We start from the raw sequence: 27,475 nt of genomic DNA on the forward strand, positions 1-27,475 counted from the left end.
GGTCTCAGATGCAGCTCCGATCCCACATTGCTGTGACTGTGGCTGTGGCTGTGGCCAGCAGCTGTAGCTCCAATTTGACCCATAGACTGGGAACTTCCATATGCTGGAGGTACGGCCCTAAAATGCAAAAACAAAAACAAATTTTATGAAAAATTTTAAAATTTTTTAAATGAAAATTATAAAGTTCAGTGATAAAGATAATTCTACTTCCACATAATGTGTATCTTAAAATATTATGAAAAATAGTCTTTATTGTGAAAACAACATCAAGAAAGAATACTTGAATTCCTCTAGTTCTGGTTCTAGTTATGCAGTTGTCATTTTGGTAGCATTAACAAGAAAACATTTACAATTTAACATGCAGCCATCTGTCAGATAATTAGGATAGAGTAAATGTTACATATGCATTAGGTTGAACATTACATTTATATATTTTTAAATGTAGGGTTTTTTTCATTTAATCTTGATAAATTGTACTACATACTTAAGTCTTATTGTAATACTCTAAAACCATCTAGAAACATTTTCCTTAACTTCTAGCCCTGAAAATCCATTCTAATGTCTTTATCAATAGTCACTGTAGCTAAATGAAATTAGCATTTAGTGGCCTTAATATGAAGTTTAAAATTCATGCATTTGAAGGTGTGATGAAGTAGCTCCACATTTCCACTTATTTATATGGTCTGAAATCACAGTTCTGCAGAGCGTACATGTTTTCTCTCTTCACAAAATAGTTGCTGACAGATGAGAAGAATTGGCTTTTGAAATTCAGCTTGACCTAGTGAATAAATATCATCCATATCTGAACATTGTCTCTTGCTGGCAGCCACTCTGTAACTTGATTGTGTGAAAAATATTCGCAAAACCCATCTGAAAGTTCTTAGATGTCCAAAAAAGTCCGGAAGTGTCAGTATGAGGTTGAGTAAAACCAGCAATATCCCTAGACTCCATCTAGTTACATTATCAAACTCCTCATAGTTTATAAGGTAATGAAACCAAACTGGAATGGGAATAAGTGTTTGGTAATACTGACATAATTCTTCTAAAAGCATATACCGGTAAACCTTGGCTTTAAAAGGCATGATAAAAGAAGGCACCAATAAAATAAGACATTTTAAGCCCATGAAGAGGAATTTCACAATGAAGTCTGTGATTCCAACAATCCAAAGTACTTCCCAGAAGCTCAAATGGTCCAAAATGGGATTTTAAAAAATTAAGCTGTAGTAAAATGACTGAGAATGAAAGGTGCGTTATGAAAGAACAGAAGCTCCTGCTAGGAATACCAGTAAAAAAAGGCACAATTTCCAAGTGCCTTTCTTTTAGAAGAACCTGATTTAAAATGCTTTTGTTTGCATATATAGAAGTTGTAAGCCGTGCAGTTCCAAGAGCAATTCCTGTTATAACAGGCTTGACACTCAGAATCAAAATATAGGGAAGGAGTTCCCGATGTGGTGCAGAGTAAATGAATCCAACTAGGAACCATGAGGTTGTGGGTTCTATCCCTGGCCTCGCTCAGTGGGTTAAGGATCCAGCGTTGCTGTGAGCTGTGGTGTAGGTTGCAGATGTGGCTCGGATCCCGCGTTGCTGTGGCTCTGATGTAGGCCAGCAGCAATAGCTCCGATTAGACCCCTAGCTTGGGAACCTCCATATGCTGTGGATGTGGCCCTAAAAGGACAAAAGACCAAAATAAATAAATAAATAAATATATATATATATATATATGGAAGATGCTTTGGCAACGCCTTGAAGAGACTGAGAAGAAGGAGCTGCTGACATGATCTCCAGACTCTGAGTTGGTGTCATCAGGCTGCCTTGCTTCCTTTCATTGTGGGAGTGGCTCCGTAGGCAACTATGTACACATCCATGGGTGCCACTATGAACACCTGACCTTATATTTCTGGATCTTGTATTTTCAGCACATTCTTGAGGGGTGGAGTTTATCTGGATCTGAGCATCTCCAGAATAAAGACAGGAAGCTTCTCCAGTCAATCTTGTTTGGACACTTTGGGAGGCTGAGACATCCTCCCTGCCTGGAGCTCCTGAAAGACTGTGCGCTTAGCATGTCTGACCCTTGAATACTTTTTCTGTGGTCCAGATTGCTTTTCTTCAAGGCTCTGTCTCCTCCATGACATTAAGTGGACCTGGGCTTGGACGGTGATGGCAGGAAAGGTGGAGTGACGCCTTGGGGCCATCACCTTCAAAGCCCACGTCAGGCAGCTCCAGTCCAACTCAGCAGTCCGAGTAGTTGTCTTTCCAAGGCCAGTATTGCCCACTATAAAACCCACTATAAATAACTGTTGAGATAAAGGAAGTACAAACTTCAAGTACCTTTCCCACCCCTCTCCCTTAGTTTGCAATAAGCAAGGTAGCCATATATAGGCCCAGATCCCCAGAACCCACACTTCCAGGAGCAACATGCTTCTGATCCCCAGGCTTTTCATCTGCCCATGGGGTTATTGAGAGGCCCAATATCTGCAGCCCAGACTCCTGATTTGCTTCTGGTTCCCCACCTACTACTCCCTGTTTATCCTCAGGCATAGACTTGTGGCTGCTACTCTTGCCGTGGAGGTGTTCCACCTGAGGTGGGATGGAGAGGATGGGCATATATTGCCCTTGGGCCAGAAGTTAGATTCAAAATTTGCAATCCTCTTGCTGACTATGCATTCCAAGGGTTTAATGAACTGTTTTGAAAGATGCTTGATGAAGTGATATTTTCTCATAGATATTTTGTTATTTATGTCAGGAAGAAAAAAACATGGCCTCTGTGGGCTTCAAGAGGAATGTGCTTCAGACAAGGGTAAGAGGGCTTTGCTGGCTGGGAAGATATGAAATCTGTAAACCAGTTGTGATTCTATCTTCAGTCAACAGGCAAACCACAAATTTTGTTCTTTGATCATATCTCTGATTAGTTTGACAATCCCCAGACTTTCCATCTGAAATATTCTCCCTCTGAAATCTTCAGTGACTCTGTATGCTAATAGAAATATCCCAATTTCCTTAACCTTTCATCCAGTCTTTCCATAGAACTGCTTCTTTAGTCTTCACTCTTACAAGTCTTCACAAATCTCAGGTCCCTTCAAAAAGGAAAAAAAAAAAAATTGTCCTTCCCTGAAAACAGATTCTCCAGCCAGCTCTGCTGCTAATTAATGAGCAGTATGACCTTGGATAATCATTAACATCTTCAAGTCCCAGCAGCTTAGCTTATGAAATCCAGGGGCAAGGACTGGGCTGATGAAATTGTCACAAGTTGCCTAGGTAGAGCTAACACACATCCAATTGTGTGAATGTCTGGACCTAAAACTTCCTCCAACTCTGATTTTCCTACAAATTACCTATGCACTGCAGTTCTCTGCCTCCATGTATGTACTTATATGTTTCACGTTCCCTCTAAATCACTCCTATACACCTATGTGTATACATGCATGAGTGAGCATGCACACGTATGCATACACACATAGAACCCAAGGTCTTCAAATTGAGTTCCAACACCATCCCCTTCAGAATGTCTTGCCCGAGGGCTGAGCTTGCCTTCCAATGCTCTTTCCCTAAACACCTCCACCACAAAGTCTTAGTTTTTAGTGGGTTTAGGCTGATAGACTGTAAATTTCTGAGCATAAATATTCCTTCCTGTTCATCTTTCACATTCCACTCTGTTCATAGGAGTAGCTCATGAAAGTAAGTTGAACTGAATTAAGTTGACTTGGCCTGAATTCACTGAGAGACCTCTTAGAGAAGGTGACTTGTTGGAGGGTCTTGGGAAGATTGCTGTTTAGGGTGGAGATCCTGTGTTTCTATCAAGAAAACTTTACCAGTCACATTCCCTATCTTTATCCACACATGATTGTGGACTCAATGAGAAACGCTGCAGCTGTTTTTTGTCAAAATCGAATGATTTTTATATCTGTAATCTTGCAGTCGAAGCGGTTGAGCCGATATATTTAATGACTCACTCTATGCAGATGAAAGTCTGTTCTTGAGAAATGAGAAGGGGGAACCATTAATCTTTTCTAAAATAAACAGAGTTGTAATGACTCTTTAATCTGAAGAGTGGAGATCCTGAACTGGAACGCAGCACCCAAGGACCCGCCAAATTCCGTGAGGAGTGAGGAGTGCCTAGATGGTAATTGATTGTGGGATCGTTTTCCCTGTGGTCTCTGAGGGACATTCATAGTATCATCAGCTTTTAAAGCTTTTTTTCAAAGTGGCTGCCCCAACTTTGTGAGAAAAAAAAATCTTGTCATCATCTGGGGACTTTGGGGGACCTACTTTTCTAAGCTTTTCAAAGTTTTGGGGTGCTCTCTGGGTCAGCATTTTGCATTTGGTTGCTGCCCATTTGTCATATCCATGTCCCACCCCCCAACTACCACATCCACAAGAGTTCCCACTTCCCCTCGAGGCTTGGGGGAGAGAGTCTCTGTCCTCTGCTTTCCCAGTATTCACTTATTCCCTAATCCCTGAAATCTGGCCAACGTCCCCCTCAAGGTCATGAAGGATTGGCTTTCTTTGCTGCCAACCAGGCTCAGCAGTCTCCCTCCGACATCCTGCTTGACTTCTCAAGAAATGTCAGAATTCTGGACTCCCTTTGCTGCCTTGGCTTCTGACACAAGTTGTCTCTGCTTCTCTTCTCTAACTTTTTTTGATGGCTCTTCCTTGCCTGTCACTTAAATATTGGCATCCCCACACTTCTCAGGACAGCCTCTCTTCTCCCTTTATATTCTCTTTATTTTTTTTTTAAATTGAAGTATAGTCGATTTACAGTTAGTTTCAGTTGTACAGGATAGTTAGTACATATTTTTGCAGGTCATATACCATTCAGGTTATTTTAAGATAATGGGTATAATTCCCTGTGTTATGCAGTATATACTTGTTGCTTATCTATTTTATATATTATAGTCTGTATCTGTTAATCTTATACCCCTGACTTGTCCCTCTATCCTTCCCTTCCCTTTGGTAACCACAAGGTTGTTTTCTGTATCTGTGAGTGTTTCTGTTTTGTGTATACATTCACACGTATTTTTTTTTTTTTAGATTCCATATATAAGTAATAACATACAGTATTTGTCTTTCTCTGACATTTTACTAAGCATAATATTCTCTAGGCCCATCCATTGCTGCAAACAGCAATATTTCATTCTTTTTATGACTGAGTAATATTCCCGTGTGTGTGTGTGTGTGTGAGAGAGAGAGAGAGAAACATCCTAATCCAGTCATCTCTTGATGGGCATTTAGGTCGTTTCCATGTCTTGGTTATTGTGAACACTGGGATGTATGTATCTTTTTGAATTCTTGTTTTCATTTTTTTTTCCAGGTATATACTCAGGAGCAGAATTGCTAGGTCATATGCTTGTTGTATTTTTAACTTTTTAAGAAATCTCCATACTGTGTTTTGGAGTGGCTGCACTGATTTACACTCCCAACAGTGAAGGAGGGTTCCCTTTTCTCCTCATTCTCACCAACATTTGTTATTTGTAGACTTTTTGATGATGGTCATTCTGATAGGTGTGAGGCGATACCTCCTTGTGAGTTTGATTTGCATTTCTCTGATAATTAGTGATGTTGAGCATCTTTTCATGTGCCTGTTAGCCATTTGTATGTCTTCTTTGGAAAAACTATCCGAAGAAGATAATGTCTTTTAGTTCTACAGAACCTCAATGCTAAGGGGTCTCAAGCTTTAGCCCTCTCCCAAATTATAGGCTCATTTGTCAAATGTCCTAATGGACACCATTCAGACATTCTATTGGTATTTCAGACTCACCATTTCTAAATCTAATAGATAATCTCTGATCCACCCCCACCCACCTGCCCCTCCTCAAAAAGTCTCCAGTGCCTATTTTCCATTTTCCCTATTTCCTATAGTAGCACGGCAGTCACCGAGTCACCTTATACTCCAAATCTTAGAGCATGTGGGACTCTCAACCCCTTTTCCATTCCTTTCTCTGACATGGCACTGTTTACCAGATTCTTAGAGTTTAGTCCATAGATTCCATATCTGAATTGTTCTGAGTAGGTCTCTTCTCCTTTCCATTTCCACAACTATAGTTCAGACTGTCACTACTGTTTGTCTCACAGTAGCCTTGTTACTGGTGATCCTAATTCAGATGCTGTTCAGGTTTAAAAACAAAAGCAAAAACCTAATGCCAAGACTCAGAGGAGCTTCTTTGGTTGGCAACCCTTTATATGTATTGTCAGACACAACTGCTGGGAAATTAAGTGCATCCTCATGTTCTTCTACTGGGAGGGGACGTCTGACAGCTTGTATTCTGGTTTCTCCTGGCTTACCTCATGCACCTTTCCCCGTGCTGATATTAATGAGTATCCTTTCACTTTAATAAATAGCCGTGGGTATAACAGTATGTGAATCTTGTAAGTCCTAGAAAATCATTGAGCCTGAGAGTAGTTTGGGGGATCTCCAGTATAGTACATCATTCATAAACTTCAAACCTTTCATTTTAAGGTATAAATTGCTAGTGACTACTTCACAACTGGTTATAACCCACTAGCAAATCCCAACACATGGGTTGTACTTTGTGAGTGAAGGAGTTATCTTTCTATGTTTTCACCTCTTAATAATTCCATGCACACAAAGCATCCTTCTCATTTTGATTTTGCCTCCCATGTAAGTCAGCCTTAAAAAAAAAATGAACAGATTTTAGGGATTTTCAATAATTCTGGTTCTAGTTTTAGGGTTGTCTCCTGATAAATCAGTAAGATGATTCTGGTTATTTCTTGGGTTACCATGAAGCTTATCACATAGGGAATTCTCTGGACCAGGCCAAAGAAAGCTTTCCTGCCCATGTGATGGCGGTATATTTTATTTTATTAATTTCGTTACATTCTTGAGTCTCATGTGGACTAATGTTTATTTTTATTGATGTGGATAACTCTTATCATCAGATCACCAGGCACTGCCAATAATGAGATTCTGAGTCTTTGAGGGATGGGTGAACCCTGACATGAAGCCCCCTAATTGAGGGCCTGTAATGTGAGAACATGTCTGGCTCCAGTGGGCCCTTCCTTAGACCACACCACCGCTATTTCCATCTCTGTTATGTCTCTCAATTTCTGCCTAACTCATGTCTATTTCAGAAATAAGATCTTGAAACAAATGAATTGTGTTAGGTGGTTCTGGTCTCTATGTTCAGATGACTTTGAAAGAATTACCCATATATTCAGTAAATCTGGTCTACCCCAGATCTCTACAGCTGGATAAGAAGACAATATGAACGTTGTGCCTTGCCCTATCTTCGCCTAGTACTAGCAAACTGATCTTTTTCTAACTCTAGCAAGTCTGTCTTCTGGGTTGGGGGAGGGGGGTGGCTTCTCAAATTTTAATGTGCATATAAGTCACTTGGAGATCTTTGTTAAAATTTGGGCTCTGATTCAACAGGGGTAGGGGCATGAGATTTTGCATTTTTAAAAGTCCTCAGGTGATGCTAGTACTGCTGGTGGACCACACTTTGAGTACATGAGGTGCGTGAGGTAAAGCAAGGCTCTCGGGAACAAATGTAGGTAGACCAGATGGTCATTTACACACTGAGTGTGAAGGGCCAGAAATGAAGACTCTCGGTCTTCTGCAAAGTATCCATCCCACAACCTGTCATTCCACCATCATGGTTTTATGCCTTGTCTCTACAAAATTTTTCTGGTCCCAGATATCCTATGTTAAAATTAAAATATTCTTTGGAATTCCCAGGTGGCTCGAGAGGTTAAGGATTCAGCATTGTCGGTGCTGTAGTATAGGTTGGATCCCTCATGCCACAGGCACGGCCAATATATATATATACTCTTTGATGAAAACATCCCCTAAGTCCAGCTAATACCTTAGCAGGGATCCTCGGCAGCCAGCTGTTGGACTATGAGGAAGGTGGCAGTATGACCTTGCAGCACTTCAGAGAGGGTTGCTGTTCAGAAGGAAGGAATATCAGATAGGAATGTTTTAGTTGCAAGTAACAGAAAATCCAATTAAGAGTGACTTAGGCAATACACACATTTACTCATCTCACTTGATAAGAAGTTTAGCAGTTCAAGGCTCTGTTATGTCATCAAGAATCCAGGTTCTTTCTGTCTTCTATCCCCCACTCTCTCCATCTTTGGTTATTCACTTTTTAATCCTTGTGTTTTTTGTCTCTTGGCCCCAAAATGGCTGTTGCAGTTTCAGGTATCACTTGCACTTAGCTTTGCAAGCTACATCTGTGACTTTTACTGTGAAAGTGAAATTCTTAGCAGAAGCTTCAAGCCTTCCTTTAAACCAGTCACTTGCAAAGGGGAGTGCGGTTACTGTGGGCTAAAAGTAACCATGACTCACTCTCCTAAGGTTAGGAGAGAGGCCTACCCTTCCCAATAACAAGGCACATTCATTTATTACAAAATCTGGAAGTGAAATGCAGGGCGAACGGCCTTGAGAAGACCATGATCAGTGCCTGCCCCAGGAAGAAACCAGTACATCCGTGTAAGGGAGGCAGCAGAGCACCAAAACCCATTTCCACCAGTGTCCCAATTTGAGTCACATCCAGCCCTACCACCCACCTCTTGTATCTCCTCTTGGCTTCGTCTTTAGAACAAGAATTCTGGTTTGACCTTTACTTTGGGTTCAAAAGTGTGTTGGGAGCAGAATATATGGTGGGTGTTTGGTTGGTATTTGCCAGGTGATTGAAACAGGAGAGTTAGAAGAGTGATTTGAGGTGTGGAGAGAGAGACTGGCCTGGAAAAAACTATTCAGAAGTAATAGGTCTATGTCTTTGAGTAAAACAAAGCTTATAATAAAAACATTCTTACTTAAACCTCAAAATAGTCCTTTGAGTTACGTGTGTGCATGTGTGTGTGTGTGTGTGTGTGTGTGTAAGAATTATTGAGGTAAGGATTCTTTTCTACATTTTACAGATCAGAACCTCAGAATCCAGAGGTACTAAGAATCTTGCCCAAAGCCACATAGTTGGTGACTAGATTTGGGATTCCAGAGAGCTCTCTGATTCCAAAGTTCTGTATCCTCACACCAATGCTTGTACATTCAGGCAAGGATCTTGCTCAGAGTGGTCGGTCCCTTATGAGTTTTATACACTTGTTCAAGGGCTCTGCTTTGCTGAAAAACATCCTTACACCACCTCCTTTGGAATTGCCTTCAAGCCCTCTTAACTGGCCACATATACATGTACATATATACACATGCAGGCACACACACACGGAAAGAGAGAGAGAGAAGGCTGTACTACTTTAAGGCGGTTACACTTCAAAATCATAAAGTTCCAGAACTACATTGTCGAATCTACAGCTCTAACTTGGAACACATCTCCCCCTTTACCTCTGCCTCTGCTCCACCACTCATTGTTGTCATTCTCCTCTTTCAAAATCATTACAGGTTTACTGAGGACACTTTAGAGCAGAAACAAAAATTCACTCTAGGCCTACATTAAATCTTCCAGCATTGTATTTGCCTTCCTTGATTTTCTAGTAATTTTCCTACACTAGGTCTCTATTCACTTCAGATACAAAAAGCTTTCTACTCTCTCACTTGGTATCTTGTCTGATGGGAATCCAACTCAGGCAATTACAGGACTCTAGTGGAGGGCATCTCATTTGGTCCAACTTGTCTACTGATTTGTTTCTGCTTTCACTGATTAAATTTCTTTTGAGATGCCTCCAGCAATTAGGCATTCAGATCCTCGAGGCTAGGATCAGTGCTTGGACCCCCAACAGAAACAGATGTCTGGGAAACATATCCTTTTCTTTTAACTTCAGGCCCCTTGGTTCTGCCTGGTGGGGAGACTACTTGGCTTCTGTTAGTGCCATTGGTCTTCCTTAGCCTGCATATACCTGAGCTGGGCTGTCTGTCCCCTTTGCTGAAGTGCAGCAAGTGCATGGGTAGAATGAGAACATCCCATTCCTTGGCACAGTTCTCAGAAACACTCATAAACATCATCAAATCAATGTGGTAGATTAGAACAGTTCTTTCAGGAGAAATAAAAAACAGATAATGCCTTTCTAAAGTACTAAGAAGAGTTATGGCAAAAGAAGAAAGGGAAAGATTAGTATAGGAGCATAGAGGAAGGAAACCATTCTCACTGTGTTGGGAACAGGCCTGGGCATTTTGGCATACATCATGTCATTCTGTCTTTCCAGGCCCAGGAAGTAGGCTTTATTTTTTATATTTTACAGACGAGTATATTGAGGCCCAGAAAGGCTGAGAAAATTGGCAATATCGCACAGGGTGTAAATGGATAATCTGAGATTTGAATAGTCCCTCTGTGTTCAGAGAGTCTTTCCATAACAATTTGATGTTTTGGGTGTCTAGGAGAGTATTTTAGAAAAGGCATGGAAAATAGAGAGACTCCATTCCCCTCTTCCTGCTATAGATTTCAAATTGTTTCAGTGTCTCCAGCAATAATGTGTAGATGATGATCACTGGGGTAAAACCACTGCTTCAACTTACTGTGGAAAGCCAAGACATGGCATTTTTAACTTTTGGCTGTAAAGATTGGAGCACAGGAGTATAATATGCATGAAGATGCAGACCTAAGATGAATGAAGATAGCTCTGGAGATTCCTTTCCTACACTGAAGTCCTTCTAAACAAACTTCCCAAGTTCCAACCTCTAAGAATCTCTTTCTCTTAGCGTTTGAGAGATTCAGTTTCTGATCTAGCCAGACCTCTGGCTCCGCTTCAGACTCCCTTCTCCCATACATAGGCCTGGAGCCAGAGCTCTGCTGGACTGGGAGTCACAAAGCCAGACACAGAGGCAGCCTTGGCCTTTCCACCTGCCCCTCACATACCTGGGAGCATCCTTCTGTCTTCTTACATTACCCCTCCCTCCCTTTCTTTCTTCCTTCCTTTTCTTTTCTTTCCTTCCTTTCTTTCTTTTTTTTTTTTTTTTTGCCATGCCTGTGGCATGTGGAAGTTCCTGGATCAGGGATCAAACCTGCACCTACAGCAGTGAGCCACAGCAGTGGCAATGCCAGATCCTTAACCCACTATGCCACAAGGGAACTCCTACCTCCCTTTCACTTCCACCTTCCAACTCTACGTGTATATCCTTTCAAGTCATCAGCAGCTAAAGCTGTTAAGTAGGCTTGGCTCTAGAAATGAGTTGTTTGGGAAAGGCATAGATGCTAAAAACAATTATTGCTGTGTTTCACCCTTCTATACCTCCATCCTGTCCTCTAGACTCATTAGCATGAGATACGTACATGTATTACACACACACACACAAAATCCAATTTTATACAAAGACATATATTTCCTTGTATTTATATCTGTATCAACAATCCTTGGCCAAGTCAGTGATCTGCTTTCTGAAGAAGCCCTTTGGCTGTTAAGTCTAATTTAATATGATGAGATTGGAGGTGGTGGAGAGATTAGATACATAAATTAGAGAAAACTCCTTGTGACACTCATCAAGTCAGCAGAGCAAAGCCTGTTGAGGAAGCAGTGGGGAGGAATAGGTGAAGCTGGTAGTTTGAAGGTGAAGACAACTGGATCAGAATCCTAGCCCTCCACTGTCAGCTGAGCGACCATAGAGCTCTCTGAGCTTTAGCAGCCTCCCTTTTAAATGGGAACTGCAATCTCCACTTAACACTGTGGGGAGAATTAAGTAGACAAACCATTGTAGGCAGCTATGATCATTATTATGATGGTGAATATCTCATGCCTATATTGTCCTGCACCAACTGTTCTTTTCCATTTCCCCTATAAAACTCTGAAAAGCATGAACATTGTAGATTTGCCCCCTAGTTCCCATGGCAAGTGTCCAGTTTTCCTTTGGGGGTGCATAGTTGTCTGTCAAAATCTGGCATGGGATGACACCTGAAGTAGAGTGGATGGGAGAGTGGGATTTTCTAGTAACCCAAAACTATTCACTGTTTGCGCTACAGGAGAGCATTTTTTCCTTCCCATCCTCCTTCCCTGAACTTCTGCTAATTGCCTGCTAGGTAACATACAGCTCTGTGCAAAGGGCACAAGTAGACTTATAGCAGGGACTAATCTTGGGGCACCATCTGCATGCCTCCAGCCCAAGCAGTCTCCTTGGTGATGAGAAAGAAGGTTGGACAGAATACACATCCATGGCAAAGGAAGGAAAGAGGCTGCTGGCACAGGCACAAAGGCCCTCGTGGAGATGGCAGACTATAACAGTGTGTGCCCTGCTGCCAACCTCCAACACTCTTTTAGGGAATCTCAATTCAGTATCTGCTAAGTGGCCCCAGGACATCTGGCCAGAAAATATGCAATAAGCTCTTCCATGGTTCACCCACAACAGCCATATGTAGCTACCAGGGACCAGAAAAAGCCAGTTCTCTTGGCTATGGTAGGGTTTACACCAAGGACCAGAGGACATATGTGGACACAGCTCTGATGACTGGAAATACATACAAGATCCATGTGCCTTCTGTTTCCACAGTGTGAGATGGATTAGAATTTCCAGGTGGGAGAGGCTAGGCTGTGTTTCAAGGATAGCAATGTCTGTCACCCACCTCCTGTCCCTTGCACACTGCTGTTCTCTGAATTGAAACAAGGAGAAATCTCAAGAGCAAGACCAAGAATAAGTGCTGCAGATAAATCCTTAAGACCATGCAAAAACCCCAGAAAATAAACTTTAGTCTTATTTCACATAAGGACATAAAAAATAGATGTTAAGTGCTGCTCTGAGAACAAACATCTCCAAAGGGGAAGAGGAAATGCAAAACAGTAGGAGAAGGAACAAATTCAAACCAAACATGTAGAAACTTTGCTCCAAATTATAACAAAGTATGGTAGATGTAGAGTTGTTTCAGTAGTTCCTTCAAGAACTAAAAATAGGGAGTTCCCATCGTGGCGCAGTGGTTAACGAATCCAACTACGAACCATGAGGTTGCAGGTTCGGTCCCTGCCCTTGCTCAGTGGGTTCACGATCCGGCATTGCCATGAGCTGTGGTGTAGGTCGCAGACACGGCTCGGATCCCCCATTGCTGTGGCTCTGGCATAGGCCAGTGGCTACAGCTCCGATTAGACCCCTAGCCTGGGAACCTCCATATGCCGCGGGAGTGGCCCAAGAAATGGCAATAAGACAAAAAAAATAAAAAATAAAAAAATAAAAACAATGGGGAAAATCTGAGGGTCATTTTGCCCAACAATTGGCCTAGATGCTTAATATATTCAATATCATGAAAGACAAAAACATTTGGGAAGTATTCTATTTATGTTGTTATTATTTTGCTTTTTAGGGCCACACCTGCAGCATTTGGAGGTTCCCAGGCTAGGGCTTGAATCAGAGCTGCAGCTATGTCCTATACCACAGCCACAGCAACACCAGATCTGAGCCGTGTCTGCAGCCTACACCACAGCTCTGGGCAATGCAGGATCCTTAACCTATTGAGTGAGACCAGGGATGGATACTAGTCAGATTTGTTTCCTCAGTGCCACAACAGAAACTTCTGGGGAATATTCTAGATTAAAAGAAACTAAAAGACATGACTAAATGCAACATTTGATTATGTGCTCCTAGATTATTTTTTAAAGAAAGCTACAAAGGTCATTATTAGGACAAGTGGGGTAATTGAACATAGAATGAATAATAGATAATAGTATTAATACAACATTAGTGTTAAATTTCCTCGATGTGATATTTATAAAGTGTCTTTGTAAGATAATGCCCCATTCTTAGGGAAAATGCAATGTGTTAAAATATTTAAGGGCAAAATGTTACTGACTTTGAAATGGTTCAGCAAAATACAGTGATAGTGATGATGATAAGACACACAAAGACACATACATACAAGGGGGGAATTATTATAGATTATTACATAGTTAGGAGATGTAAACAAATGCAAAGCCTGGGCTGTATCTGAATTCTAATCGCAACTGACTATAAAAAGGGTATTTTTGAGACTATCTGGGATTGAACATGATTAGTATTAGATAATAATTAGGAATTGCATATTCTGTTGAGTATGATAATAGTGTATTGTTGTAATGTAAAGAAAGCCTTCATCTCTTAAAGAAAGTAAACCTATCATATTTTACAAGTAAAATGATATGTTGTCTGGGATTTGCTCTAACATAGTCCAGAAAAGAAAAATAAAGATGAGATGAAACAACAATGACAGAATGTGGGTGATTATTGAAGATGGGTAATGGATATATGGAAGTGCTTTATACTCTTAGCATCTCAGCTTTATGTCCAAAAAATCTCCATAATAAAAAGTTGTTTTTAAAAAATCAAAGTATGTGCCATAAGGTGCTAGAAAATGAAATAATTTTTTAAAGATAGGACTAAATCATGTATATATATTTATAAATTGTAGCCTTTATAGCTTACCGTTAGGAGTTTGAGATTGCACATGTATGATACCTATATACACACAGGTTTTTTTTGTCTTTTTGCCTTTTTTCTAGGGCTGCTCCCATGGCATATGGAGGTTCCCAGGCTAGGGGTCTAATCGGAGCTGTTGCTGCTGGCCTACATCAGAGCCACAGCAACGCGGGATCCGAGCCGCGTCTGCAACCTACACCACAGCTCACGGCAACACCGGATCCTTAAGCCACTGAGCAAGGCCAGGGATTGACCCCACAATCTCATGGTTCCTAGTCAGATTCGTTAACCACTGAGCCACGACGGGAACTCCCACACACGCTTTTTAAAAATACCCCAAGACACTATTGCCCATATCCCAGCTCCAGAGGTGATGCTGTGATGAGTGGTCACTTCCCATTTGCAAGTTGGTTACTCAGCAGATCAACAACAACCTTCCAAGTTCAATATTTTCTTAAATTCACTTTATATTAGAATTTCTTTCCTTCATTCCCATTCTTTCCATTTCCCCCACTCCCAAAGACAAAATATACGAATGTCACTCTCCAAAGGGGTCCAGCACAGATATTCCTCCCTCCTGTTCAATTAAGGCAGGATGGCAGCATAGGCAGTTTGTGATGGACAGTCTCACAGTGAGTCTGTGGTTGAGCCAAGACTAGGACCTTGGACCCTAGACCTCTGCTCTAACCATTAGTCACCATGTCCTCTCTTGACCATCCATAATGAGGGCAGCTCTAGTCTCTATAGTAACCAATCTACCTAAAATAGGAATTATGTGGGGAACAAAACATTTAAAGCCAATTGGATCCATTCATACCCGAACAATGTCAATTTAAGGGCTTTTTCCTAAGTTGTTGGCTTTTTGAATGGTCTCCCACCATGGGCTCAGGGAAAGGCAGTGGAGGGGGGTTACTGTCTGGTCCATTCCATACTGAATCTTGCATGCTGTTATCCCCTTTCCCATCCTCAAACATTTCTTTATGTCCCAGAGTCATAAGCCCTTAAACTTTTTGTCAAGACAGTTTTATGACTGCAAGACTGAGACAAAAGTGCAAGTCGGAGAATCCTTATAGGCAAAGAAAGCTTCCCAGAGAAGTGGGACTGAATCCAAATCCCTCGCAGAAACCTGGCAACTTCATGCATTATCTTCTGTTTACAACGTGGGGCTTTGAACAGTTCTCCTACCCAATTGGCCTCCCTGGTGGGAGCCTTTGGGAAGGAAATGGAATCAGAGCTAACATGACAAAAAAACAGAGAGTGGAAGAGTCCAGGCCCTTGCAATGAGCACCTCCTCCTAGGGTTTGTGAGGATTCAGTGGGGATGCCTGGAAAGTGTATTGATATGGATTCTATATAACTAATATTATTTCATTATTATTGCTGTTTTCATATGTTAGACATAACTTTTGGCTTCCACACTGGGAAATATCCATCCACTCTGCCCCCAAATTTGTCATCCCTCATTTTGGAATAGTTTTTGACTTCTAAAATATTGCCAGTATAAGGATTGTTCTCACCTATGGAGAAACACCCCAAGTTTTTGTTTTTAATCTTCCCAGGTTGGAAAAGACAATGACATTCATTTCTCTTTTGATCTTTTTTCCTTTTTGCATCTATTCAAACATTACTGGTGAGGAGGAGCCTGATGCCAGGCCTGGAGTCTAGTTGCTCTCTTGGATACAAGTGCCTTCAAGGAGCTCATAGGAAAGAGTAAGTAATAGATGTGTAAACAGTCGACTTACAGCACAGCTAGTTTACCAGACTCAGCAAACAAAAGTTAGGATGCTCAGTTAAATTTGAAATTCAGATATATAACCGATAAGGCTTAGTGTAAGTATGTTCCTAATATTGCATGTTACCTACAAACAACAAAAATGTTCCATTATTCATCTGAAATTCAAGTGACAGGGCATCCTGTATTGCATCTTAAAATCCTAATTTACACAACAAAGTAGCTGCTGTCAATGAATATAAACAGGAAGGGCTGTGGGAGCATAAAGGCCTGAACAAATAATACCTGTGTCCTTCACAGAGAAGGCCGCATAGATGAGGCCTTAAGGTAAGAAATAATGTTTCCCAGATAACAAAACCAGGAAGGATGCCTCTGCCAGTGGCCTGAGGGAGAAGCTAGGTCACAGTGTTTGAGAAACTGTGAAAAGTGTAGGAAAACTGAAGCATAGATGTCCATACGGATAAGTGGCTTGAGTTCAGTTAAGGAGACTGGATATTATACAAAAGGCCATTGGGGTCCTGAGAAGAGTTTATGCCAGGAAGTGGCAGGGAAAGACTTTTTTAGAGTGAAGGAGAGTGAACCATAAGAAGAGAAGGTTAAGGTGGGCAGGGAGGAGGATATTACTGTCATTCAAAGAACATTCCCAATAAACTGAAACTAAGCCAGTGGCTCTAGAGATAAGAAGCCAAATTGGAGAGATAATTACTCAGTTAGGCTTGTCAGAATCTGTGGATGGGTAAGGCAGTTGGCTGTGACAATCTTGCCTCTGCTGAATGTAGCTTGGGAGATTGGAAGAATAATTATGCTGTATTTAGCTACAAACAGTTTGATGTATGGATACACGTTAACCATGGTCTGGCCATTTAGCAGCAGTTAGTTAACATTCGAAGTATCCTAATTAGGGATCTACCCTTTAGGGGTAGTTAATCACCAATTGGGAATCCCAATCAGGAATCAATAACTTTCAGATGTGGTTACTTACACTGCGGCCGGCATGTGAATTTACTCCAGTGGGTTTGTCACTTAGTGTAAGGAATAGGTGATAAATAAGGAGTAAGATTCTGGCAAGCCCGGCTTCAGCTTCAGATTTTGAATCCCACTGGTCTTCAACTTTTAACTTTTCATTTCTATAAGGCTGGCCCATTCTACCTTTGAAATATCTTTGCATTTGTTTTTTTTTTTGGGGGGGGGGGCTTAGGAATAAATATTAATACATCTGCCAAAATTTGATCCAAGACTCACTCTCCTGTAACATGCTTTCTTTTTAACATACCATTAATTTTAACATACTCTTTGGTTGTTAGTTTGTAAATAAGGGGTCTACAGTGCTCCCCACATCTCCCACTTGCCACTATAGTATTATAGTGCTCCAGGTGCTATTATAGTATTAATGTGTATCAAAAGTATATCAGCCATTTTGAGTTTATTTTTGTGCATGGTGTGAGGGTGTGGTCCAGTTTCATTGATTTACATGCAGCTGTCCAGTTTTCCCAGCACCATTTGCTGAAGAGACTGTCTTTTCCCCATTTTATATTCTTGCCTCCATTATCAAAGATTAATTGACCATAGGTATCTGGGTTTATTTCTGGGTTTTCTATTCTGATCCATTGTTCTGTAAGTCTGTTTTTGTACCAGTACCACACTGTCTTGATTACTGTGGCTTTGTAATATTGTCTGAAGTCTGGGAGAGTTATGCCTCCTGCTTATTTTTTGTTTGTTTGTTTTCCTCAGGATTGCTTTGGCAATTCCAGGTCTTTTATGGTTCCATATAAATTTTTGGATTGTTTGGTGTAGTTCCGTGAAAAATGTCTTGTGTAATTTGATAAGGATTGCATTGAATCTGTAGATTGCTTTAGGTAGTATGGCCATTTTAATGATATTAATTCTTCCAATCCAAGAGTGGGAAATATCTTTCCATTTCTTTGAATCCTCTTTAATTTCCTTGATTAACTTTTATAGTTCTCAGGTTATAAGTCTTTCACCTCCTTGGTAGGGTTTATTCCAAGATATTTAATTTTTGGGGTGGGATTTTAAAAGATATGGTACTTTTATATTCCTTTTCTCATATTTCATTGTTAGTATACAGAGATGCAACCTATTTCTGAATGTTAATCTTATATCCTACTTTGCTGAATTTGTTAATCAGTTCGAGTAGTCTTTGTGTAGAGTTCTTAGGGTTTTCTATATTTAGTATCATGTCATACACATAGAGTGACAATTTTACCTCTTCTCTTCCAGTTTGGATACTTTTTATTTCTTTTGTTTGTCTGATTGCTGTGCCTAGGACCTCTAATACTATGCTGAATAAAAGTGGTGGGAGTGGGCCGCCTTGTCTTGTTTCAGATTTTAGCAGGAAGGCTTTCAGCTATTCTTCATTGAGTATTATACTGGCTGTGGGTTTTGTGGGTTTGTCATAAGTGGCTTTTATTATGTTAAGGTAAATTCCCTCTATACTCACTTTGGTAAGAGTTTTTTTTTATCATGAATGGATGTTAGATTTTGTCAAATGCTTTTTTCTGCATCTATTGAGATGATCATGTGCTTTTAGACTTTTCTTTTGTTAATGTGGTGTATGACACTTATTTGTGTATTAAAACATTCTTGTGAACTTGGATGAATCCCACTTGGTTGTGTTTTATATGTTTTTGGATTTGGTTGGCTAAAACTTTGTTGAGAACTTTTGCATCTATATTCATCAGAGTTATTGCTTATTTTCTTTTTTGGTAGTATCTTTGTCTGGTTTTGATATTAGGGTGATGGTGTCTTCATAGAATGTCAAAATGGCTTAAAGACTTAAACATAAGACCAAATACCCTCAAACTCCTACAAAATAACATAGGCAAAACATTCTCTGACATCATCCATAAAAATGTTTTCTTAGGTCAGTCTCCCAAGGCAGTAGAAATAAAAACAAAAATAAACCAGTGGGACCCAATCAAACTTGCAAACTTTTGCGCAGCAAAGGAAACCATTAAAAAAAAAAAAAAAAACTGCGGAATGAGAGAAATTAGTTGCAAATGATGCAACCAACAAGGGCTTAATCTCCAAAACATACAAACAACTCATGCAACTCAACAACAAAAATACAAACAGCCCAATTGAAAAATTGGCAAAAGACCTAAACAGACATTTCTCCAAAGACATATGGACAGCCAACAGGCACATGAAAAAATGTTTATCACTAATTATTACAGAAATGCAAATCAAAACTACAATGAGGTACTGGCTCACACAGGTTAGAATGGCTATTGTTAATAAGTCCACAAATAACAAATGTTGGAGAGAGTGTGGAAAAAAGGGAACCCTCCTACACTGTTGGTGGGAATGTAAATTGGAATAGTCTCCATGGAAAACAGTATGGACGTACCTCAGAAAATTAAATATAGAACTACCACATGATCCAGTAATCCCACTCTTGGACATATACCCAGATGAAACTTTCACTCAGAAAGATACATGTACCCCCTATGTTCATTGCAGCAGTATTCATAATAGCCAAGACATGGAAACAACCTCAATGTCCATTGACAGATAAATTGATTAAGAAGATGTGGTGTATATATACACAATGGAATACTACTCAGCCATGAAAAGAACAAAATAATGCTATTTGTGGCAGCTTGGTTGGAACAAGAAATTCTCATACTAAATGAAGTAAGTCAGAAAGAGAAAGACAAATACCATATAATATCTCTTATATCTGGTATCTAATATACAGCACAAAAGAACCTTTCCACAGAAAAGAAAATCATGGATTTAGAGAATAGACTTGTGGTTGCCTGGGGGGAGGGGAAGGAAGTGGGATGGATTGGGAGAGTGGGATTAACAGATGCAAACTATTGCCTTTGGAATGGATTAACAATGAGATCCTGCTGTGTAGCACTGAGACCTATGTCTAGTTACTTATGATGGAGCATGATAACGGGAGAAAAAAGTATGTATAGATGTTTGTGTAACTGGGTCCCCATGCTGTACAGTGGGGAAAAAAAAATTGTGTTGGAGAAATAACAATTAAAAAAATTTTTTTTAAATTGTGCAACTCAACTTGCAACGCTGCCCTGCAGGTTTTAGACTCATCCAGAACAGAACTTACTTCACACTTTCCGTGGGGGTACCCCTTATTCAAACCTCAGGGAGCCAGATTTAATCGATGAAGCTCAGCTAAAGAAACATGATCACACATGACGACTTTCTCAAATGTCTGGAAAGACTTAAAAAATAAAATAAAATCTACCCAAGCATCCCATCACAAATGTGGGCTCCAAATAGAAGATTTTATTGTAAACCTTCCAGACGTTCAGACTCCACTGTTATTTTTGTAAAGGCATTCCAATAACAGATGCCCCTTCAATTGAGGCATGGTTTGATAGAAAGCAGCAGGCACCATTTAAAAGGAAAAAAAATAGCTCTCTTGAGGCACGTCAAAACGAATTAGCTGTGATGCTGAAATTATTTCCTGTTGGGTTTAATAAAGTTAACAAGATAAGTAAATATGAAAAACAGCATTAGGAAGCAGGGAGTAATTTCCTCCCAAACACGGAGCTCTTTCAGGCATTGATAACAATAGATGTGGACTTTGATTTGTCTATTTTTATTTACCACAATGCCCTCCTTCCATTTCTATTTTTTAAAATGTCCTTCAAGATTTTTTGAAATGAAGTTATTTATGATATTATTACCATTTTGAAACCTAGCTAGAAATCTGTGATTCAAGCATTTTTGTGTTTTTCACGCTCTATTTCCACATTAAATGTAGTTCTGACAATAAACTGATGAACAGTAATTGAGAAGAAGGTTGAAGCTGTTATTTAGATGGCATTTGGAGACTTGTGTACCTTTCATTTAACTACTTTTTTTGGTCCCAGTTAGCATAAATAATCAAGAAGTCAGCGAGTTAAAGAGATATAATCCCTTCCCCCAGTAACTTCCAATCTGAAAATAAGCTCCAAAGAGTTTGCTTACTGTTTCCATTGTTACTCCATTAGCTTATACATAAAGAGCCTTAGAGATTTAGGAAGGCACACAGGTCTTGAGATCCTCAGACTGGGTTCTAGTTCTAACTGTTTCTCTTTTACTTAATCACCTTATCTCTCTAGTCCTGGTTTCACCATCTGAAAAATCAAAGAGTGGAATCCTTGACATTAGGTATCCTTTATTGAGCATTTAATAAGTACTACACATTCTATTAAGAACTTTACGTATATCATCTAATTGATGTTGATAATAACCTTTTAAGATATTATCCCTATTTTACCACTTTGGAACAGAGGCACAGAGAAATTAAGTAACTTTCCAAAGGTCACTCAGCAAACAAGAGACTAAACCCGAATTCAAATGCAGATCCAGCTCAAGTCCACTGACCAGTGATGGTACCTGCTCTTAGATGAAATGTCTCCCCCTGTGAGATACCACTTCTGGCTCCCTTCCAGGTCAAACACCCCAAAGTCTTTGAATACTTTTACTTAAAGAAGAGGAAATACCTTAAGTGACAAAGAGTATAATAATCCAATGGACAGAAACATGAAACACAGTGGAAACAAAAGGAAAAATGTTGAATTCATTTGCACATAATGAATTTGGTGTATTGACAGAAATATCCACTAGGGACTTGAAAATTTCGACAAGTGCAAGGGGCAAAACTCAGTGCTGAAGATAAAGAACTAAATCTCCTGCAAAAAGGTAAAGGTTGAAACTATGTAACTGAAAGTGGGTGTCAAGAGAGAAAGTCTGGAAAGAGAAAGAGGAGAGAGCTAAGAGTAAATCCTTGGGATCAATCACATGTGGGTACAGGAAAAAAGGAGGAGCCAAAGAAGAACACAGAGGACAATCAAGAGAACCTCAAAGTTGGTCTTTCTAAAGACAAGGTTGAGAAGAGGTCTGAGGAGGGGATGGCCTGCAATGTTCAATGTGATTCTTCCCAAAGTCAGGAAGTTTGAGAACAGATTATAAGCCACTGGACTGGACCATTTGGTGATCCTCAAGGGCAGCGACAGTGTGCTGTTGATGAAAACGCAAACTCTGAGAGAGAGTTTTATAGTAAGACTGGGAAGAACAGACCTGGCGGCAGTAAATGTGTGGGTTTCTCTTTCTAGGAACCTGGTGTATCAGACAAGAAGGGTAATGAAGGGACAGAGGGATGGAGATGGCCATAAGGAAGAGGGGATAATCGAGGGGACAAGATCCTGCAGGGAGATTCTGGAATTGATGTCATGGGTGTCAAGCAGAGACCTCATCTTGAAGAGCAACCACCCATAAACATCACCCTTCAGTCATCTTGAATCATTGTGCTGCAGGCAAGGCTCCTGGAGCCCAGCAGTCCATCAGGTTCTATTTCTGGTCTTTGTCAAGTATCACTTCTTTATTATTATTTATTTATTTTTAATAAAAGTATGTGCACATAAAGTATACAGCATGATGATTTGATATTCATATACATTGTGAAATGATTACTACAAGTAAAGCTAATTAATATATCACCTCCTCACATAGTTGCCTCGTGTGTGTTTGTGGTGGGGGGGACAGGTAAGAGGACCTGAAATTAACTGCCTTAGCAAATTTCCAGTATGCAATACATTATCATTAACTACAGTCATCTTGCTGTGCATTAGATCATCCTGCATAACTGCAATTTTGTACTCGTTAACCAACATCTCCCCATTTCCTCCATTTCCCTCTCCTTATAATGACTGTTCCACTCTCTATGTATTAGATTTTTTAGATTCCACATTTAAGTGAGTTCATGCAACTCTTATCTTTGAGTCTGGCTTTTACTTAGCATAATGTCTTCCAGTTTTATCTATGTTGTTGCAAATGGCAGGATCTGTTTTTTAAGGGTAAATAATATTTCATTGTATATACACAGTTGACCTTGAACAAGCAGGCAGTTAGGAGCGCCAATGCCCCAAGTGGTCAAAAATCCATGTATGACTTACCTGTCAGCCCTCCCTATCTGCGGTTTCCTCATCTGCAGATTCAACCAACTGCAACTCACGTAGTGTTGTGATACATATTTACTGAAAAAAAATTTATGTATAAGTGAATCTCACATTTCAAACTCATATTGTTCAATGGTCAATTGTAAATACTCACAGTTTATCCATTCATTATGTCAGTGGACACATAGGTTGTTTTCAAACCTTTGCTCTTGTGAATAGTGCTGCACTGAACATGGGAGTGCAGATATCTCTTTGAGGGACCAATTTTATTTCCTTTGGATAGTATTACACACAGAAGAGAGATTGCTAGATCATATGGTAGTTCTGTTTTCATTTTGTCAAGGAAACCGGATACTGTTTTCCATAGTAATAGTGCCTTTTTATATTCCCATTGACAATGTACAAGGGTTCCCTTTTCTTCACATCCTTGCCAACCCTTGTTATCTTGTCTTTTTTTGAGAATAGCCATCCCAACAGGTGTGAAGTGATATCTCATTGTGATTTTGACTTACATTTCTCTGATGATTAGTGACATTGAACAACTTTTCATATACTCGTTGGCCATTATATGTCTTCTTTGGGAAAATATTTATTCAGCTCCAAGTACCACTCCCTTAGCCAAAAAATGCTGTGAATTTTAGAATCAGAAATAACACACCCAGTTTTGCAGTTAAGGGAACTTGGGCCAGAGTGGTAAACCTGCCCATCATCACAAGACTAGTTAGTGTCAGAGCCAGGATGAACACTTGGATTAACTTTGAGCCTGGACTTTCTTCCCTCATGCCACAGTGCTTCCAAGCATGTTAAATTTTTTTTCAACTTTCTTTCAAAAATTAATCCACTATGCTTTGTGATATGTATGGAGGAAAGGATAGAGCTATCATCTATTTGTCTGACTTTGTGAGGTTAATGTTTCCATTTTCCTCATATACATGATGCTGAAGAAATCTTAGCATACTTTGCATCACTGTTAACCTCCTTAAGGCCTTAAGCCACAATTAAGAAGTTCATTTGGGGAGTACCCATCGTGGCTCAGTGGTTAACAAATCCAACTAGGAACTGTGAGGTTGCGGGTTTGATCCCTGGCCCTGCTCAGTGGGTTAAGGATCTGGCATTGCCATGAGCTGTGGTGTGGGTTGCAGACTCATCTCGGATCCCGCAGTGCTGTGACTCTGGTATAGCCTGGAGGCTACAGCTCCAATAAGACCCCTAGCCTGGGAACCTCTATATGCCATGGGAGCAGCCCTAGAAAAGGCAAAAAGACCAAAAAAAGAAGAAGAAGAAATTCATTTGGAAAACAACTAACTAAATTAACCCAAGACTAGCTGGATCATGAGTCTTGAAATCCTTGGGTCCCCTTAAGGCCAGGAACTCACTAACCTTCAGCTGCTCACCTACACACAATACTCTGGGCTCAGTCATCACCTGGAGTTTCCCTCATGAACCTCTGACCCTCCCACTTATATCCTCATTCGGCTCTACCTGCTCTTCCAGCTCATGGGGACCACAAATCCCTCATTGTCTACCTTTTCATAACCATCAGGTTGAACTCCTCTTCTCTAGTAGATGCCTCAGCCCCGTTGTTCCACTGCAGTCTTTCCACTGCACTGCCCCAGCAAAACCCCAGAGCAGATCAGCAATGTTGCAACCTGCCTAGGCTGCTCTTTGTACCCTGGCTACTAAGGCCACAGTAGCATCAGGGTCTCCAGGGTCGTTCTATCCATAAGTCCTTTGATTTGTCCACTATGAGTTCCCTCACTGATGCCAAACCCTAGACTCAGCCTTTAGGAGCCTTCCTTCTCTGTCTGTAGCATTGTACCAGGCCCCCTACTGCACCAAGAAAAAGCGAGGCAATCAGGAAGGATCTCCTGCCACTTCCTGTCTCCTTCACCCTAATACACTCACATCCACATTCATCCTTTTTTCCTTTCCCCTAGTTTGAAAGATAGATCTTCCTCTTCTTGTTCAGAGACCAAGCCCTGGTCTGAACAACATTCTGTTCTTTCTACCTCTCTGCTACTCTCCCAGCTTCTTCCTCTCTCTGGGCTACTTTCCCTCAGTTTATACTTATGGGAGAGCTTCTACAGTCCTGGAAGGCTCACTTCTCAGCCAGATGCTCCCCTACTTCTGCAGAATCTCTTTCCTCCCCTTCTCACCCAAACTTATTAAAAAATGTAGCCTATGTTTATTTTTCCTTCTTCCTCATTGCCCATTCCTCAGACCACTACAGTCTGCCTTCTGCCTTCCTCCCTCAGCTGAAACCGGTATCCCAAGCCACAGATGACTTCCCATCTGCAAGCCTAATGGATATCAGCCCCTCTGCTTTGGCGACACTGATGATTACTCCTTCCTTCTCAAAACTCCCCTGACTTCTGTGATTTTACACTGCCTTGCTTCTCTTCCTAACTTTAGTTCCTTCAGTCATTCATTTAGAAAAGGATTTATTTGACTTCTACTTTGTGCTGGGGGATTTCAGGGATCTAGGGATTAGGAAAACAGATATGATGTCTGTCCTCATGGAGCAGGAGAGACAAGGTAAACAGGCAAATAAACAGTCAGTTCCATGATTTATGGTCATTGTGTTCTATAAAGCTGCTCCAGACATTGAAATACCAAATATTCAACCATTGCTCTTAGGGAAAATTCAAGGTCACGTTCCTGAAAGCCCCTGGTCACATTTTCACCAAATGATCAATACATAATCTTGTTTTATGTGTGTCTTTGTTTAAAATACCTTATTCAATATGTATTTCTTACAAATAATAAATTCTATATGGTGTTCTAGCTGAGAAGGGTTTATCCGATCTTGGATAATATATTCCTCCCAAGTCAGAGTCTCTGTCCATTGAAATCATTTCCTAAGCTGTTCTCTTATTGTGTCCCCAGCATTCAGTACCAGTGGCCTGACACTGGTGCTTTTATTAATTTGCTGGATGTGTTTTTTTCTTTCTTTCCCTCTTTCATAAGCACATATACACACACACAAACACAAACTTAGCATGTTTTAACTCAGGCCAAACTATCAGAGCTTGTATCTTATTATCAAATCATTTTGACATACTTATTTCTGCTTCTCCAACTATAGTTTATAGGGTGCTATGATTAAATTTGAACCTGACACATCAGATTTTCGTAAGAGTCAAGTTGAAAGTGCATCAGCCAGAGGTGCATGCAAAGATTACTGTGGAGTCAATGTGAGGTTGAATTGCAGAAATGAGAGTGAGCTGCAGACTCACAGATCTGCAGTAAGTTATGACTGTCATTTCCTTACTGAGACCTCGGCTTAGGTACTCAACTTCTCTGACCCTCAATGTGCTCATCCATAAAATGGGAGTAAAATTATCTCAGAAGCATGCTGTGAGGACTAAGTACATATTGCATGTAAATTTCCTGGTACATCATTAGGGCTCAGATGATGCCACTTTCCCCCCCTTTTCAACCTGTTCAGTTTTCAACACCATCTTGGTACCTGCAGTGATTTTCTGGACCCACTGGAGTACCATATGGTTTTAAGAGCATCTTACAGAACTGCAGAGGAGGAAATCTTCATGGCTTAAATATGGAGTGAAAGACCTAAAAGAGCAGGCAGGATCTTGGGAAAATAAGAGAGGTGGAGAGGTCTGACAAGACTGTCTTTTGCATCTGAGAAAGGGGAAGAAGAGATGATGCTAAAACACAGTGATGGAGAAGAAAGGGCTGAGAGGAAAAGAAAAGAGTAGGCCTAGGGAGGCCATCAACCAAAGTGGAGAAAGCAGATGGACTGTCACCACATATGTCATGGTCCCTCTGCATCCAGGAGGAGCCACATGTCCCTCAGACTCAGCTCACAAGAAGGCTAACACTGTAGAGGAAGGCCCAGGCTGTCATGTGCCCCCAGGTGGCAGGCAGAGAGGAAAGAGCTGCTATGAGGTTTTTCCCGTGGCTGGGCTGTTCAACCCCGAGTGTGGAGAGAGATGGGGCAAAAGAGAGCATCTGGAGAAATGGAGACTTCAACTATAAAGCCTGGCTATAATGAGAGTCTCAAGTCCAACTGATTTGACTATAAGGACCCAGATATAAGTCAGAATGGCATGCCTCCTCCACAAGAGCACTTGAACTTATGGTTGCATAGCACATGGATTCTGTTTAGTGCACATGTAGATTGTGAGGGCCTCTTGCAGTGATATCAGCACGCTGCAGGGATCCCAGCCCCAGATCTTGAACCCTGGGTTCAGCATAGTGTGCACTCTGAGACAGAGAAGGAAAACCCCACACATCCATCATGGCCCCCACTTCTTCAGTTTTACAAAAGAGAGAATTGGGGTCTTCATGTCAGCTCTTCTAAGGGAAAAGATCATCTCCTCTTGATCTGTGTCCCAGAATACCAGAATCTACCCTCACAATTACATTTTTGCCTTACTCAATTTCATCTCATTCATCCCCCACCCCCACTCCCCCTTGTGCCAAATTCCTCTTCCTGATGAGTCAGGGATTAAAAATGTGTGGCATCCTTGCTGAGTAAATAGTATTTGTCCACAGTGATACTGGTCAG

General features: G+C 40.6%; 1 pseudogene; it reads right to left on the bottom strand.

Annotated features, from left to right (window-relative positions):
* Positions 1-621: 621 nt before the first annotated feature.
* The window catches only part of LOC125138079 (E3 ubiquitin-protein ligase RNFT1-like), a 35,481-nt pseudogene continuing 8,627 nt past the window's right edge, over positions 622-27,475 (bottom strand).

Source organism: Phacochoerus africanus, chromosome 1, assembly GCF_016906955.1.
Source record: "Phacochoerus africanus isolate WHEZ1 chromosome 1, ROS_Pafr_v1, whole genome shotgun sequence".
Taxonomy (NCBI): Eukaryota; Metazoa; Chordata; class Mammalia; order Artiodactyla; family Suidae; genus Phacochoerus; species Phacochoerus africanus.